The 18,461-nt window shown below is 37.7% G+C and overlaps 1 protein-coding gene across 1 annotated transcript in view; it reads left to right on the top strand.

Moving 5' to 3' along the window:
* The first annotated feature begins 9,157 nt into the window (after window positions 1–9,157).
* Window positions 9,158–18,461, top strand: part of gcgrb (glucagon receptor b) — a 51,594-nt gene continuing 42,290 nt past the window's right edge. Inside the window, exon 1 of the mRNA XM_085410437.1 lies at window positions 9,158–9,431. The gene's annotated coding sequence lies outside the window, so the exon portion shown is untranslated. The remainder of the gene's footprint in view (window positions 9,432–18,461) is intronic.

Raw genomic sequence — 18,461 nt, 5'->3', positions numbered from 1 at the left:
GTTCTGATTAGACATACCAACATCAGGATTAGCGTTCAGTAAGTCCAGTCTGTTTAGCTGTAGATACAGTGGATTTGTCTTTTTGTGAGCACATCCACAAAAGGCTTTTTAGATTTTGTTACTAAAGAGAAAGGCAAGCCAAAAACCAATGGTGAAAAGCAGATTAAAGTTGTCTTCAAAGCACAGTGCTGTTCTGCTTACAGTAAGAATTGTGTTCATTTTATTTTTCTTGTTAATTTTTTTCTTACTCTGTTTTATTTATTCTTCCATTTCAGGTTTGAAATTATAATGAATTACGCAAAGCATAACTTTATTGCTTTATTTCTGAAGTTCAGTGGTTTAGCACAGCTCCAAATGTCTACCATTTTTAATGGCCGTTTGCCATTTGAAAATATATCCACTCAGTTCACATTATTTAAGTTGCAAGGCCATAACATCTTCACCACAAACACTCTGTAGGACCTGATCAATAGATTGGATGACAGATGTTTCAGTTCTTTGGTCATATTTCCTTTTACATTAGCAAGATGGAATGAGGTGCTTTGCACATACGAGCCGTCAGGCTCTAACAACATTCATCTCAAGACTTCTGCCACTGGCCGTTGGATACAATGAGGTCCTTGCAGCTCAGCAGCAGCTAAGATCACACACCAATTAAAATAGATAGCACACGCTATTGCGTTAGTAATATTTTTAGAGAAGGAAACAGCACTACCCCAAGAGCTTCCTACACTTTAAACTGCACGCTAAAACTCATGCTCTCCAGTCAAGGAGATAGCATGTATTAACTGTAACATCAGTAAGTAAAAGGTCTTACATTACTTCAGCTCTATTTTAATGCCTTAGGACGTGTAAAGTACTTCATCATATAGTAAAAAGAAATAATATTAAATCATTAGAAATACAGAATATTCCTGTGAAGAACACAAATCTTGGATGACACGTACTTAAAACCTCTCTGTGATTGAAAATGATGCTACTGACCTTGGTGAAGGCAGATGGCCAAACACTCATTCTTTAAGGTTCATTTAGTATGTTATGTATCACATGATGTTAAATGTACATAGTTGATCATGCAGGTTGACAGTTTTTTTGAATGATGAATGTGACCTTCTCCTGGCTTTTAGCAGTTTACTAGGTTTATTTTCTCTCTCTGTCCTATAACTTGGTTTTCAGCAGTTGTAGCAGACACCTGCTTTTAAATGAAAAGCTCAAAAAACCCAGTATGCAATATCTGCACTGCTAAACAGAATTTAAGCACTGAACAGATACTTCCCCAGGTCTTATTAGACATCAACTGAGCTAAAAGAGAAATAACATTCAGTAACACAACTTAGTGTATAATCATCAGGTATATCTATGCAGCTATTCATTTGTTTGGATCCAGATGATTTTTTTTACCTAGCTATCCAGCTCCACGGGTTCATTTGGAAAATGACATCTTTCATGGTTCTGCCTGAATTGAAAAAACATGATCATGCTGCACAGAGTCGCTCTCCACCACACCTCCTCTGTAATGTTGACCCAGACTCACTCTGCATTCCTGCCACAGATCAAAAACAGCGTCAAGGGTTTCAAGACAAATTGTCTGAGTTTGGTGTTACTATTCGTCTTCTCTTACGTGACACATTTAACTCTGACTGTGTGTGTGCATAAGGAGGAACTGGTGGTGAATCATATTGGTGGTGGTGGGGGTGAGTGAGAGCCTCAGGAAGGATTAGAGGGATTGTGAGAAAAGACAAAAAGGGAATCCATCTCTTGTGGGTGTGCTATATATGTGCATGTCTGCTGGTTGTTTAAAAGAATACTGAGGATTCATCGATGCATATTTCTGACTATGCTATTAGAATTAAAGGTAGCTGAAACAATTTGTATCTGTCAAAAGTCAATCGTTAACTTTTTGATTTTGGATCTGTGCTTTGCTTCTTCCACAGCACATTTCCTTTATCTCTACATTTCCTACTCAGAGTTCAGGATTTTACTTTCATGTAGTCAGTGTGGCTGTAAAGTGAGCTGTGGTAAAGGAAATGTGGGCTTGCGGAATATCATAACATTCTAGGGCATTAATTCAATAAACCGGATTCCTCATTCATGCAGAAAAATATGCACAGGCAAGAAAAGAGAGCACAGACAATTTCCATATATGGATATGATGAGTTTGTTTGGGTTATATTCATCACAAGCAAATTTAATTGGAACTCCATAGTAATAATAATACCTTTAGCAACTCAATTAGTTTTTAATGTATTTCAAGAAACTTCCAGGAGAGCTGGAAGTTGGGCTCAACTTTCAGGAGGGTTGAAGCCCAAAAAAAATTAGTTGCAGGACTTTAAAAACATGAAATCAAGCAGCCATCTTGGTGGGAAATATGGTTCATTGATGCCTTGGAAGTTTGAAACAAAATTGAATAGAATCACTTAAAATGAAAATGCAAAAGATATATGGAGCATTTTATATGCTTATATTGGCTTTAACACTTTGATATATTTCATCAGTATAATTTCTTTGATAAACCACTTACACTTACACACCAAATACAAAAGGAAAATGTGCTATAACCTCAAAGTGCCTTAAAATGATTTAATGCAGGTTTTACCACATACATCTTTTCATCTGCAAGTAAGTATTGATTACTTGCAGAGGTGAAAATAGAGCATGATAAAGTGTTAACACAAAGATGCTAGAGAGTCACTGCATCAACTGCAGTAGCTACAGACATTACAAATGGGGCAAAGCGTAGAAGGGCAGAATACAACTTAAAGTCATGTGCCAAACACAAGAAAATAACTGTGCCAGTCACAAGATCCTCACTGCCTACGACTGAAGGAAAGTTTTATCAACACCTCAAAATACAGCAAAAAAGAAAACCAGCTGACTCGACACCTCTGGCTGTCCCAGTTTATGTTAATTGATGTAGTACTGTATGACATTAAAGTCATGAAGACCCAAAGTCTTTCTTTTCTTTTCTTTTTTAAATTTGACATTAGGTGCTCATAAAAAGCACAAACCCATAATCCATAATCCATAACAGCAATCCCATACTGAGGATGTGTTTTAGTAGGATGCTATTAGATAAGCTGTAATATATCACAGACATTATTAATTTATATCTTCTTTATCTTTTCAGAAGAAAATGTTTTCATTGCTACAAACACATAGACTTAAGGGGCAGCATGATGGTCTGGTAGGTAGTGTAACTGCCTTACAGTAAGACGAACCTGGGTTCAACTCCACCATCTTCCTTGGCTTTTCTGTGTGGAGTTAGTGTTTGTGTGGGTTCTCTCGGGGTGCTCTGGCTTCCTCCCACAGTCCAAAGACAAGCAGTTAGTGTGGTTAATCTGTGATTTTAAATTGACCATAGGTGTGAAATTAAGTATGAATGATTGTCAGTTTCTCTGTGTTGAGCCCTGTGACAGCCTGGAGACCTCTTCAGGGTGTACCCTGCCTCTTACCTAAGGCAGCTGGGTGGGGAATTGGAGTTCATTATGTTTGGTTTAGTTAGGTTTTGTGTGTTTTACCCCTTTTCCTGTTTTTGTGGGCTGATCAGCCACTATTTAAGTTTCCCCTTTGTCTCGTTCAGTTGGGTCAGTTTGTCTGAGTTATCAGTTGTGTTGTTAACTTTGAGTAGAGTTTTGTTAGTTTGACCTCTTTTATGGGCCCAAGATTTTGATTCTTTTTGCATGAGTTAACCAATTATGTTTTTTGGGTTAAATAAAAAATCATTTTTTGGACTTTAACCTGTGCCTAAGTTTCCTTCACTGCTCGGTCCATCACACCGCTTTGTGGCTTTTATTTGAAAACCAATGCCCAGTCAAACAGCAGTCTCATGCTCCATCACTATTCCATAACAGCCCACAGGTCATATACTGATGCAGTATAGCCTGATGTGAGCAGGATAATAGTTACAAGTGAGTTTGGAGTAAAGTGGTCTTCATTTTCTGCAAAGGCCCAAACTTTTAAGGTCTCTCCAATAAAAAATATATTTTCACACTTTTTAAGTATTGCAATTAAATTGCAATTAAATTTTCTGTCATCCTTAATCCAAGCGCTTTCAGAGTTTTTCAGCGCCTTGTGGTCCTAACACTGGTTTGGAAGCCAATTAGTTACTAATAGTCAAGTGGAAATTTGACTTTTCCGCACCACATACATGGAGAATGGATCATCTAAGTGACCTCAAATAGTGGTTTCTACGAATTGGTTAAACTTTTGAAAGTCACAATATTTGTCTAGTAACTGAATAAGGAAGGGGGAGGGGGGGGGAGTTATCCTTTTGTTATGTTCTCTCTTATAACTTAACTGGTAAAGTAACAACACCGTTTTGGTTGTTAGTAACTTACTTTAATAACCATGTTGTGGGAACGCACAGGCATATCAATGCGCACATGCACCACACTTGGTGTTCTCTACTTTACACAGAAAGTAGTACCACAAAACTATAAACTGATTTTACTAAATACATAACACCTTTTTTTGTGGAAAAAATGTATGAGACAAATTTTGATTCAAAACAGAGCATGTCTGGAAGGGGGGGGGGGGGGGGGGGGGGCAGAGAGGGACCGATGTCATAAATAAATGATTCTTTGTTCATTGATTAAACTGCTCTCAGCTGACTGGAAACGTTAATCATTCAGCTTCCAACTCTCTGTGAACCTAAACATTCAATTCAATTTCACAGCTTGAATAACAGTTTTTTTTATCATTCGTATTGCAAAAAATAAAACGTAAAACACTGCTGCTAGTATTCGTCCTTGCCCAGCATACGTTTGAGAATCGTGCTTTAAGATGAAGCTTTAGCAGCTCAAGGTCAGAGGCAACACTTACTGATTTGCACCACCTACAATACGAGGAAAGAGGAGGCAGACTGAGGAAGAGGAGAAAGACAATAATGTCTAACATGAAATAAGAGGCTAACTCAGAAAAAAAAATATTCAGACATATCTGACAGATTTATGAAGCTTTTTTGTGACTTTCATGCAAAGGCTGTGGCAGCTGACGGCAGGCTTCTCAGCTCAAGGTCCTGCCATGTGATTTAAAAAATAAGCCTCATCGCTCAAATCCATTCCAGAATGATGAATCGTGATGTGACTGGGCTGGATTTCATTCCTCAACTCTTATCATGGTTAATTAATTACCACGAGGAATTAAAGTGACAATCATCAGAAAACAAACGATTTTAATGGCATAATGTGGAAAAGAAAATTCAGGGAGTAAATTAAACTGGCAGATAGTCAGACATTTTTAAAATCTCTGTGTTTAAACCACTCATTTGGAAGAATAAATGCGCTTCAGTGCACTGTAAATGCTTTTGTATGCACAACAACATTTCGGTTCGATATGTCTTCCTTCTGACGTACTTATTACTCTGCCAAGCAATGTTTTCGCTGCTGTTTGTCTGTTTCTCTTGAAAATTGATTGGTAGCGCTCAAGCCTTCTACAGCAGACCCCTCGCTGGTCAGCTAAGTTTTGGCACATTTTACTTCTTACTGCTTCATTCTCTGTACCATATTGATTCATTCATTACTCCAGTCTATCCGTGCCTCATGACCCATTCATTTTCCCCCTGAATCATCGTGTTATCAGTTTAAAATTCACATGGCGGCTCTCTCCTGACCAGCATCACCGATGCCAACGTACAGCACTCACCTCCTCTCTTTACTTTCTGTTTATCACTGTCTGTAAAAAAAATAAAGGCTGCAAATGTGCAAGAGAAATGAGCAAAATTTAATGCTAATTTGTCATTTTTATGAGCATCATCTGTGACAAAAATGTCAGCAGTTGAAACTGTATGTCCTTTTTGACACAGAAGAGGCAAATTTTCTTTTAAAATGAACTGAACTTCCATTTAACCATATTTTCATTTTCCTGATGGTTGAGGACCCTGTGTTACTGCAGGCGTATAGCCAGTTTACAGAGCTGAAATTGAAGAGACGGGATAATAAACATGGTTTCCAGTATCATTTCCCTCATGAATCTTGTTGCTTTATCAGCATGTGGGTTTTCTACATGACCCCCACTTTCATGCTTCAGCGGTCTCAGTCGCCTACAAGCATGTTATCTAACTTGTTTCTGTATTACCACATGGTGAAATTGTTTTTTGAAACAGCTTATTTAAAAAACTTCTGTATGATATAAAATATGAAAACTGATATTGTGTCATTACCTATTCTCTACACTGCCAAACCAAAACTGCCTCATGGACATTCAGGAAGGCAGGGAAGTCAAAGGAATAGCTGCAGACATACTGTCTGTAATAAAATAATAAGAAAACATGTTCATTATTATATTAGGCTCTGGAATACCTAAATAGATTACTTTTGTTTGCTATAGTTATCAATGATGAGCTCAATATCATGAACAAAGTCTTTGAAGTCTTGTTTTATTGTACACAAAAAAAACCCCCCATGTAACGTCTTCTGTGTAAAGAAACAAAGGTCAAAAAGAGAAACGAAAACCTTGCTCATATCACACGTGCCATTGTTTGCCACAGAACCAAGCAGGACAGCGCTGTCCTTTGATTGGTAAATGCCACGTAAAAGTAAATGCTTAATTCAAAATGCAAACTGACATTTAATATTTCTTACATATAAACTTCTGTCAGAATTCTAATGTAGTGCAGATGTTTAGGTTGTTGTCTAAGTTCATTTACTCTTTCATATATCATGCAACAAAACACAAATCAAATGTCATTTTGGTTGCTTTTGATATTTGACTTTTTTCCACTCTTTTTTACTTCCTCAAGCTGTGATCAACTCCTGGGAGTAGAAAAGTCTGAGCAGTTTCTCAGCTGCTCTTATGAATGCATTGTTCTTAATAGAGAAATCAGATGAGCTATCAGAAATCTTTTGAATTCACACCCCTAATTTCTTAATATCCTATTCCTGCTGGCACCCATTGGAAAGGGCTTCCTGTGGTATTCTATATACCATATACTTGCTATTTTCTTTTTCTTTTCTTTTTTGTTCTCTTTGATCCGTGTTGATGGGTAAATTATGCTTTGTCCCATTCAAAGTATTTCTGTGCAGGTATTTCTGAGTTGAGTTGCCTACAAACATCTAGGATTAGAGGGAGGTAGTATACCTCACACAAACACACTTTAAAACAATAAAACTCGGTTATTTTCTGACCAGTATGACTATGAAAATGACTTCCTCATTTTGCAGTGGATTTTTTATTGCAATGTTGCATGTAATCATGTTTTTAATTGCATCCATGGCTAAGAGTGGACAAGATTTACTTACTTAATTATTTATTTATTTATTTATCAGCTAAATGCCGCCTCTTACTGACGTTTTCTGTTTTTTGTTTCCCTTTTAGGATACTGGGGGCGGAATCGTGATGGATTCCTTACTGCCAGCAAACCACTGGAGCTTCAATGTTACCAAACATTAAAAAGTGCACACAACGAATCTCTTAAGATGTGCTGACTTTGGAGTCATTTATTCGTGTTACCTCTTGAGTCTGCTGGATAGTTTTATTTTATTTTATTTATTTATTTATTTATTTATTTATTTATGCATTGCATTTATTTAATGATGTCTATTTTCACTTCTTCCCACCCACTCCCCACTCCAATCACTGTGTGTCACTGGTAACCATCAAGTGATTACTTATTTAGTATTTTATTTTTATTATATATATTCCAGATGGAAAACTCTGCTGTGATCGCCTCTTCAGGGCCAACACTTGAGTTAGAAAGGAAAAACATTCAATCACATTCAGTTAAAAGTACCGGTGGGAACGGACCTACATAAAGCTAACCATGTTTAGGAATAAGCCTCCCGGAAGTTAAGCGAATTTCGTTTCATAATAAATCAAATCATGCCAAATTAACTTTTGTATATGGATTTACGAGGGAAAGGTGTAAAATTTATAGCCTAAATAAAATATCCATCATACAGTTGTACTAAGAAAGTATCTGCAATCGAAGCGAATACCAGTTTTACAGGTATCACAACATGTTGCGACATTTGGAAAAAGAAAAATGAGGAAAATTAAACACCTTTGAAATAAATGTATGACACGTTATATCGTCGGCTTTACCTAGACCCTGGGTGTCACTGGGTTTTATATTTCTGACCTTTTTTTCTTTTTCTTTTTTTTTTGAGAACAGCACGATGGCACGGTGTAGTTAGCAATGCTGCCTCATAACAAGCAGTGGGTTCAAATCCACTGTTCGGTGAAGGCTTTCTGTACGCATTTTGCATGTTCTCCATTTATCTGCGTGACTTTCTCTGGGTTCTCCAGCAACTGGTGATTCTGAATTATCCATAGTTGTGAATATTTTGTGTCTCTCTGTGTTAGCCCTGCACAGACTGGCCTATAGTAGCTGGGATAGGCTACGTTCCCACCGACCATGAACTGAATAACTGGTAAGAAATGGATTGATGGACAGTTATTTCCTGGTTTTGTCCAGTCATTTTATTTGTTATACCTGTTATTTTTTTCCTAATTGTTTTTTCTAACTTTACTTGAACAATATTTTATAATATTTTATAATATATATAATATATTTTGCATTTTTATTCATTTTATCATATCATATCTATCTATCTATCTATCTATCTATCTATCTATCTATCTATCTATCTATCTATCTATCTATCTATCTATCTATCTATTAAAGCTGAAATCAAACTTAATATACAATAGATGTGCGCTGATTTTGTGAAGTCTGCTTAGACACAACATACACAGTCCTACATGATAACTCAAGTAAACCTCTCACATAAGGCAGGAGCATATTTAACTTTTTGGAGTTGTGATATATTAGTGTAGCATTTTGACCTGTTACTTAATAACTTTGATTCATTATAGTTTCCCCGCAGGCCTTTTTTTCTCCAGCATCTTTTTTCCTGCTCATTTTATTCGTGCACCTAATGTTAAATCACCTTCTATTGCCACATTCATTTGTTAAAGTCTAATCATTTTTATTTATATGGGTAAATAAATGTCACCACCGAAATTATTACAATTCTGATAGTGCTTGTGCTTATACAGACTGACTCAGGTATAGAAACACACATACATTGTTCCTGCCGTTCATCATGTGGAGTTGTATTTTGAAACTTGACACCGGAAGTTGGAGTCCTTGTTCTACATCGCTTTCTGTGAAATACAGGAGCGCGGAGTGCCATTAAGAGCGCAGCGTTGAGTACAGCGCACAGCGGACCGCACTGCAAAGAGAGCGACATTTACTTTAAAAAGTGATTTACAGACATCAAGAGTGAAACAAACAAAAAGACCCAGTGCTGCTTAACTGGACTAGAGCTAATTTGAGAACTCACAGGTTGTTTTTTCGTTCTTACTTTATAAATCTGCCTCTGGACACTGTACATAGTCTGTCTGCTGTGGACCTACCTGCTGTGATGGGCCGGATGAACAGCGGGCAGTGTGGGGGTGCCAAGAGCGCAAGAGGAGGTCTGGAAGCATAGGTAAAAAAAAAAGAAGAAAAGAAAACAAACTGGTTGGAGTTCGCACTGTTTATCTGATTTTCTGGTTTCTGTCATCACAAAAAGTGATGACTGAAAATTCTGGTTGTCACATGCGAGTTTCTCTGTTGAGGGACATTGTTTAAGTGTTATTCATTTATTTTTTTGGAGCCGGCATAATTTTTCTCCGGCATCATTGACTGAAATGTGAAGCTCAGCTTTTAGAAGTGTTCTACAAGCTGAGGCTTTAGGTGATTGTTTCCTTTTTGCTTTTAAAGTGTTAGGACTGTTCTTATTGAATGCATTTACACAGTTGCAATCCTTCTTGTCATTCACAAAGTCCTTCTTGTCTTCCACGCCTCTGTGCTCTTGTATGACTGATTCTCAAGGATATGTGAGTGCGCCGGGCACATGAAGGGACTGGCAAACCTTGTTAAATGTGCCTCTTCTTCCGTCAGTTATCATCGGAAGCACAGATAGCCTTTAATATAAATTCGGACCAGTTAATTTGGGCTGTTCTAAAGGGATGGGACATCAGATAACTAAATAATATGAAATGCCAGTGTTAGTTTATCTCGTGTGGTTTGTTAATGTGGAACGAAAGGTCCGTGATCACTTAAATCGGATTGTGGAAAAGTTGAGTTGTGATAAATATCTCTAGCAAAGCCATGAAGTAGACAAGCTCTTCCAGCAAAGCAAGTTTTAGTGTTTTGCATTAACACAAAACTGCAAAGATGTAAGTTGTATATGAGACGTATTTATATTTCCTTTTGCTTTACGGCAATGTTATTGCTGTATGTGCCTAAAAAGTTCCAGTTTCCTAACATTTTTCATCTGCAGCTAAGGACCATGTAACATCAACAAGTAAGGTGTCTTCTCTTTAACTGTAAATTTATTGTTCTTATGTAATCACTTGATTAAAAAAGAAAAAAGTGACAGTAAAAATCGTCAGACCTTAGCCAATATCTGCCAGGTAATTTACAGCTTTCATCGCAGCTGTCTAATGCAGCTTCAGACAGAGCTCATAGTGCAATATGTCAGTGGAGGCTAAGAGTGCCCCTATACAGATAAACCAGTCAGTGTTGTAGTTCTGTAAGGGTCTAATGTTGAGCTTTTTGTGATCATTTCCTTGACTGTGATATTAAAAAAAGAAGAGCATTACAACTAAATAGAAAACTGTGACTGCAATTTAAATTATATAATGACCTCACAAAACAGTCAAAGCTTTTTATAGCTGTAATAGGATACATTTTAGTATGGTTATGTATTGTAATTGTCTGATCCTATTTAGAAAGAAAATAGGAAGAAAGAAAGAAAGAAAAGAAAATAGTTACATAGATGCTTTTCATGGTTATTGTATTTGATGTATTTTTTATTTGTGTTTGCGCCTGAACGCTCTGCACACCGATTGGTTTGCCCTTAGAGAAGCCAACTTGGACTCTTGTCCCGGGGGCATTTTAGATTAGGTTATGACTGGCTACTTTCAGTCACAAGAACACTGTATTCATTTCATCCATCCTTAACACCATATATACTATGCACAGATAGACCTGCTCTGAATTGTAGTCTTCTGAACACAAAATACCCCATGTTTGTTCTGATGCTTGCATCCAATTTCTTAAAAATGGAACCTTTTCTCTCCTCTTGTGTCTTCTTGCCCTCTTATATGTTTTTTTCTCTTTTCAATAAAAAAGAAATGTCTTGGCTGAGGGCTCGGTGCTTTCACCCAGACATCAGACCACTCTTTTGTAATGGTATGATGGCCAGAGATTTGATTTGCCTGGTCAGGATGGGCCAACTGTATGCAGGGAAGATTTATAAAGGACAGATATTGATTCACAGACACTGATCTACAAACATGAAAGCAGGTGAAGTAAGCTAAGGATATTTATCCATTAACCATTTCCACCTGCGGCAATCATCGATGTTAAAGTCTTAGGGCTTCACTGGCAGAACGTTTTCAATCAATAGTCAAAGACAGAAAGGGTTTGCAACCCAAGACCGGGGAAATCTCATCAGTTGGATTTTACATGGAACCTTTCGAGTCATTTATGATATAAGACTGATTTTATTTTATTTAATAAACCCTTCTGTACTGCTAGAAGGTACAGTTAGGTCCATAAGCATGGCAAACTTTGTGTAATTATGCCTCTGTACAACACAGCAGTGGATTTTAATTCAGACAATCAAGATGTGATCGAAGTGCAGTCTTTCAGCTTCAGATCAAAGTTGTTGTTTTTTTTAAAAAGCATTGCATTAATAATTTATGTTTGTGGGTATCTACCTTCAGTTTTCTCTTCAATATCTGAAAAGTATGTTTTTTTGGGTTGCGATCAGGTGACTAGTTTAGCTATAGATGGTCACCTGATCATCTATCCCATTCCTTTTCTTTGCCTTGAGCAAGTCTGGGTGTGGTTTGCTTCCACAGTATGCTTTGGTTCATTATTCATTTTCACAGCATTTGTCGGAATCAGACCAGAGACAGCAGCTCTGTACATCATCAAAAAACACTAGTTCATTGTTTCCACTGGCAGCATTGGCGTTTGTTAATACATTATGTTTGCTAAACTCTGAAAGGCTGCCCTACAGTCACATCTTAAATGCTTAGTTTAAAATCCACTGCACAGTTGTCCAAATCTTGTCAGTGTATGGACCTCTTCATCTTTCTCAGTGGAAGTCAAGTTAAACATATTTTCGGTGTGTGATATTTAGAGGTCTAGCCCTGAAGTTGTACAAACACACTCTCTTGTACAAAACAACACATCTCAAGGACATTTTTACTATGAAAACAGTGAATGTGACTGTGAGGCTGTGAAATGATTGTTATAAAAACTCTTCACAAACTACACCTATGATACTCAAGTAGTCTCACAATTCTTTCAGATAATGACATATGTTAGGCATTTACTTGTATCTACAAGTCAATTATATTTATGTTTTTTTCCATGCTTGGAGATTTCTATGGATTCCTGGACTTTTAACAGGCTTAACATTTGTTCCTCTATTCTTCTTCCTTCTTCTTAAGCTATGCAACCCTGTGCTCTGTTTCTCTTTAGTATGATATCCATACTAAGTGACAGAGACCACTTTACTCCCAAACCCAACTAACTACCCCAAGATATAAAGGCTGTGAAGATTGTAAACCACAGATGTAAATTGTGCAGTTGTGGTTTGACAGAGTGACTTGTTAGGATTTGCCACTATCACCCCATGTCACAGCATGCCAATTGTGTAGAAAATCAGCGCTTACTCCCTGGAATGTCATATCCTAACCGTCATACCTTGATTGCTTTTTCTGTCTGCGTGGCAGGAACAGTGTGTGGGTGTCAGTGTTGCAACTCAAGTGATTTCATGCTTAGGGACTGCATCCAGTGAGTGATGGCTGATATGATACTTGATATTTTCCCGGGAAGTACTCCAAGAATGAAGCTAGGGCTACATACAAAGCCGATTAAGGTTTTTAGCCATTCTAAACATGCAACTCTGAGTCAGTATCAATGGAGCTAAATAAGACTTAAGGTTCGTTCACTTTCAGTATAATCACACCACCACCTGCACATACTGGCCATGTTACCTGCCCAGACATACATTCAGCTCCTACTTGTGTGATTTTGCTTTCTTTTCAAATCTTATTGGTTTGGGAGGTGTGATCCATATGCATACAGGTGGGACAGTCTGCGTCTTCTTAACAGATTTAGACATGCATCGGTTTACTTTGTGCGGTTGTGGGATGCAGTGTTTTATTGTTAAAATTTGATAAAAAATGATGGAGTGTGAAGCTTGAACTTTTCTTGTTGGACTTTTGAAAATGAGGCATGTCAGGTGTAAAAAGGTTTTAAACTGCTATATTAGAGTAAAGCAAAAGACTGTGGAAGGACCCTGAATGTTACTGTCCTCTATGACACTGTATGCTATTATAGTTGTACTTAAGCTGAATGCTAACATTTTCATGCTGTCATGAAAGCGTTCACAAGATATTAGTTAGCTTTTGTTGGCTAAATATAAAATGCAGCTGAAAATAATAGCTAGGGCAGGGCAATATGGCCAGAAATATTTATCATGATATATATTTGAAAATTTGCGATAACGATATTACTGACAATATAATTGATGCGAGACAAAATACTTAATAACTCATTAACTTTATTTGTGGAAAAAAACCCATCAATGTATTTTCACTTAAACAAGCAGCTGTTTTTTATGTGCATTAAAGCTATATAAAAATGTAACAGCGCAAATGCAAATTCCTTGCTGACAGTTTAACAAAAAGGCATTTCCAGTGGAAATTGGCCGACATATTCTGAGCGTAACCATGCATAATACCCACAAAACTTAAAAGTTGGTTATATACACACAATGCGGTAATATTATGTTAAAGCACAGTACGTATCACTCTGCGAGGCTCCTGACTACAGTAGCAGTAATGCTCCGACAATCCATCGTGCGGTACGGCTTCGTAGCTTAGCAAAGTCGTACTAAAACATTTTTCAGCGATTTTTTAGCGCCGCGTACCACATAAAATTGGTTCGTAATAACGACGGCCCGCTTGCATGCTCTACCAAAAATGTGCTTTGGTGTGCATCTGCCAGACAAAAGCCAAACCAGTTCCACACCACTGAAGTTACATCATGTTTACAAACCAATTGTAAACATGGTTCATCTGTTTCATTCAACGATACGCTTTCGCCCTTCTCATTCTCTGTCGCTGCCGTGCTTTTTCCGCCATGTGCGTATGAACACAAAGGCACTGCGCGTGCGTTTTACCCATATTCTATCGCGATATCTCATTTTCTAATTTTTTCTCATTTTCATTGCCTAACATTATACCAGTATTACCGTGAACGGTATGATATGGCCCAGCCGTACTAATAGCAATTGCTTTTTATGACCATGCTTTATTTGCCATTATACTAAGATTTTGAATTGAATATGGACCTGGAGACATAATATTACACTACTCTTTACATTGCTTTCACATTACTTCATATGGTGATCTGAAATGTTTACTCTGGGTTCTTTACTAGCTTTCTGTGCAGATTCTTGCAAAAAGCCGGAGTTGTTTTTGCAGTAAAATCCACTTATTTCTGTCCTGGATCCAGTTTTCACTTTACCATTGTGCTCCTGTTCATTCGACTGTTCACTCCACTCCTCAAAACATGTAGGGGGAGCAGTCTACAAGTTTTTCACTCCTCAAAAGGTGTAGACTGCTCCATTATTTTCCTTCTCCTGCTCTTGAACTAAAATAAGATTACTGTAGCGCAAGATAAAGGCCATGTTTGAAGTTTTTTTTTCTATCCACTTGCCATGCAGATACAGTAAATTCAGAACCTCTGTAATGCAAGTAACGACATAATTGCAGTTGTGTTGTGATTACTGAATTTAACACAGTAGGACATTACATTACTCTGTTACTGAAAAATGTAATTTGATGAAAGTAATGCAATACTTGCATTACTTGGTGCACACAAAAGCATGGGGGCCGTAAAGTTCAAAACCTGCCACTTGGTTTTCCATGAATTTACAGCTGAGGCAAAACAAACAAACTGCATTTAAGGTTTTTTTTTAATGTATAGATTTAAAAAAATATCTGTTATGGGATTGCTGACATTATGCACAGAGAATATTTATTAAATGCATAAAACACCAAAGTCCACGAGGAACAGCTGAGATGTGTTATGGCTGTTGATGAACTGGAAGGCTTAATTAATACTTAAATTACTCCACTCTAGAAACAGCTATAAATAAATAAATAGTAGCTCCACTGAAGGCGATAAGATGTTCTCCTGTTTGCTTGTGCAAGGATGAACTCCAGTCTTTTCAGCAACTGTAAAGTCTAGCAGGTAAACTACAAGGAGCTGTGTTTGACTTCTGGTTTAAGCAGAAAGGATGATATAAACACACACTGACATTTGCCGCTTAGTTGAACAGCCAGTTATTATTCTCACTGTCTTTTTTATCTGTGGCATCACGCAAGAAAAACAGAGGCTCACGATAGCATTATAAGAAGTGAATGGAAGCCCAAATTACAACATATTCAATGATGCAATTAAACCACAGGCTAGACTTGCACTCTTTTCTGAACTCCACGAGACCTAATTACCAAGATTAAATCAAACATCATAGGTTACCTCACATCAGAAAGCATAAATACACACATGCACAGGAGTGCATTATTTTCTGCATTACATTACACGTTCAAAACAAAATAACCAACTGCTTAATGCTGATTGGATGGTTTGTTTTTCTTGTGTCGAACTTCAAAGTCCCTGACTGTTGTTAACATGCTGAGAAAGAGAAGGTTTATGTTAAAGCCAGCCTTGCGTATTTCATTTTTCTTTTCTTTTGTAGAGTCCTGTATTTGATCCTGCATTTGTTATTATTTCATTACAATGAGTTAAAGAACAGAGAGAGTGATTCAGAATCTCTTATTAGTCATTCTCTCCTGCATACAAATGTGCACATGTACATTTCAGTCAGGAGCAGTTTGGTCAAGAGAAGACTGTTCCAGTTCCTTCTGCAGTAATTTATATTTGGCGGCATGACTCTGTTCTTGGAAATAAGAGCACAGAACCCTCATCCAGGACATCGATTACGTTAGACAGCATGAAATGGATACGCTAAGGTGAAGTTGGATTACCGAACCTGGTGGTACATTGTTCAACAAACTTAAATGGTGTGCCCACTATAATATTTGCCAATTGGATTTGTGAAGGGTAGTTAGTTGAGCCATCAGGAGATACAGGCTGGCACTGAGATGGGTTGTGTCAGCTAATGTACTGGGGTTGCTGGCTGACTTGGACTTTGTGACTTGCCTGAACTAATACTGATACTTTGTGTGCCAGCTGTGTCACCACAATCCTGTCACCGTTAATACTGGAGCTCCAAACCTGATGCAGTACTCGGCTGAATGAAAGGTGTCACCACTCAGTAGAAGAAATCAATTCAAAAAGCAAACAACTTTTTTCACAGTTTTCTCCAGAACCTTTCATCTTTTCAGACTGTTCCAGCATCTCCCTCTGTGAAATCTAAAAATCTCTGGGCTCCATTAAACTGGTGACAATGACGGACACAGAAGTACAATTATGTCTTTAAGTTGCCCACGCCAGCCTCCCCGCTGCTCTCAGCACTGCACATGGCAGGTTACAAAAAAGTGAGAGGTGCACAAAAAACAAAAACACCAGCAAGACTCTGGCACAGTTTACAGGGTGACAATGGTGCTACAGGCATTGCTTTCCCTCCTTGAGTTTTCTCATTACATCAAGGGTCCTGCCTTTTTGTTTTCTTCCCTCTGTTATGGTAGAACTCAGTATGAACCGTGCAAAATGTCAATTTCAGCAATGAGCTTGAAAGAAATGTACTAATCTGAGATTCTTGTGAATTTCCATTTATTTCTGAGTGGAAAATTGTACTAAGCTGATACCCATTAACATTTATTCTGTTTTAAGAGGGAACATTTGCTTTGTTTTCATTAGTTATGAAATAAAGACAGGATAGCAGAACATGCTGAAGGGTGAAACTTTGTTGATCTGCGGGTATTCTTTTTATGCATGCGTGTTGAAAGAAGGCCTGCTATATAAACACAGTTGTTTAATTCATCAACACTGACCTAGAGTGGCTCGTGACGCATTCTGTACACACACACACATGCACGCACACACACACACACACTATAAGCGCAGATTGCCCCAGCTTGCTGAAACAAAGTTGGTGTACGTCAGCTAAAATCACAATAATTTAACTCCTCAATCTGATGTCATCATCATGAGACACCCTTGTGGCTATTTAACTGGCTGCAGGGCAATGTGGCATGAGGCCTTACAGATGTCTTAAATTGCTGAACTTTTAGTGTGTTTCACAAACACAGTTTGCTTACAGGGATATACGTCCTTGTGACTGTCAAAAATAAATTAATGGGAATGTGTTGGGAATGGGGGTATAAAAGAAAAAAAATGGAATTGATACAATTTTGTTGAACATATGCAATGACAATAAAAGGCTATTCTACTCTATTCTAAGTAACACACGGTGTGTGAACGCTGTCTCTGAGTTGCTAATTGCTGAATGGTACAGAGGGAAGTGTGCAAGAGTACCCATGGGATGTTTGGGAGTGTTTAGTGCATTTTTTTTATTTAAAAAAAAAAAGCCATTAAAGAATTATGAAAAGTTACTAACTCTTGCTACAAAGTTTGTGTTATGTGTAATGAAGCATGGCTATCATTTCTGTGAGTGAGAGGGATGTCAGGCAGACAAGCTGAAATGACAATAATAATAAACGCTCAGCCTGTAATTACATCAAACTTGGCAGATGGCCTCATATCTAATTTTGAAATTGTGTCATTTTCTAAGAAAATTGCCACATATGAGTTAAAGATAATGGATGTGCTGTGATTTGGACTACATCTAAAATGATCCCTGCGATAACAAGTCAGAAACAGCAGAATATCTCTGAAGAAGTAATGTTATGTGAATAGGCTGAAAATGTAAAGTTGTTGCAACAGTATTTTTTCCAAATTGAAAAGCACTGAATTGAAAATGTACACTAAAGAAATTCCTTTCTGCATTTTCTTAGCTGTTTCACCTATTTAGTCTGCTGTGAGGCAACAGTACTAACTACTGCGCCACTGTGCTGCACATGCTGAACAAACAATTATCTGACTAGTCTAATATGTGGGCACAGACCCAGACTTTAACATTACTATAGCTTAAACACAACAAAGAACAGTAAAGGATTTTCCATTTCCAACCTATTTGCATATCCTCATTATATCCCCTCCTGGAGACCACGGCGGGTCTGGGCCCACGCTAGAATAATAGCGCAGGGCAGGATGACTGCTGTGTTTCCTTCGGATTACTCCTCACCCCCTACCCAACCCTGTGGCTTGTCACGTGCTCCATAATGTTGTACTGTGGACATTTATGAGCTCTCCATGCAGAGGAGTTTTTTTGTTTCCTGTTCTCATGCTGTCCTCCTAGGAGCCCAGTATGAGTGGAGGTCTCTTTTTCCTCTTCTACTTTCCCATTGTTGTGTACTTT

Source organism: Rhamphochromis longiceps, linkage group LG6 (assembly GCF_057381845.1).
Source record: "Rhamphochromis longiceps isolate RC_006_pf linkage group LG6, R_longiceps_female_GT1.1, whole genome shotgun sequence".
Lineage (NCBI taxonomy): Eukaryota > Metazoa > Chordata > Actinopteri > Cichliformes > Cichlidae > Rhamphochromis > Rhamphochromis longiceps.
The sequence above is the reverse complement of the archived record's forward strand: the minus strand, read 5'-3'. Positions and strand labels throughout refer to the sequence as shown.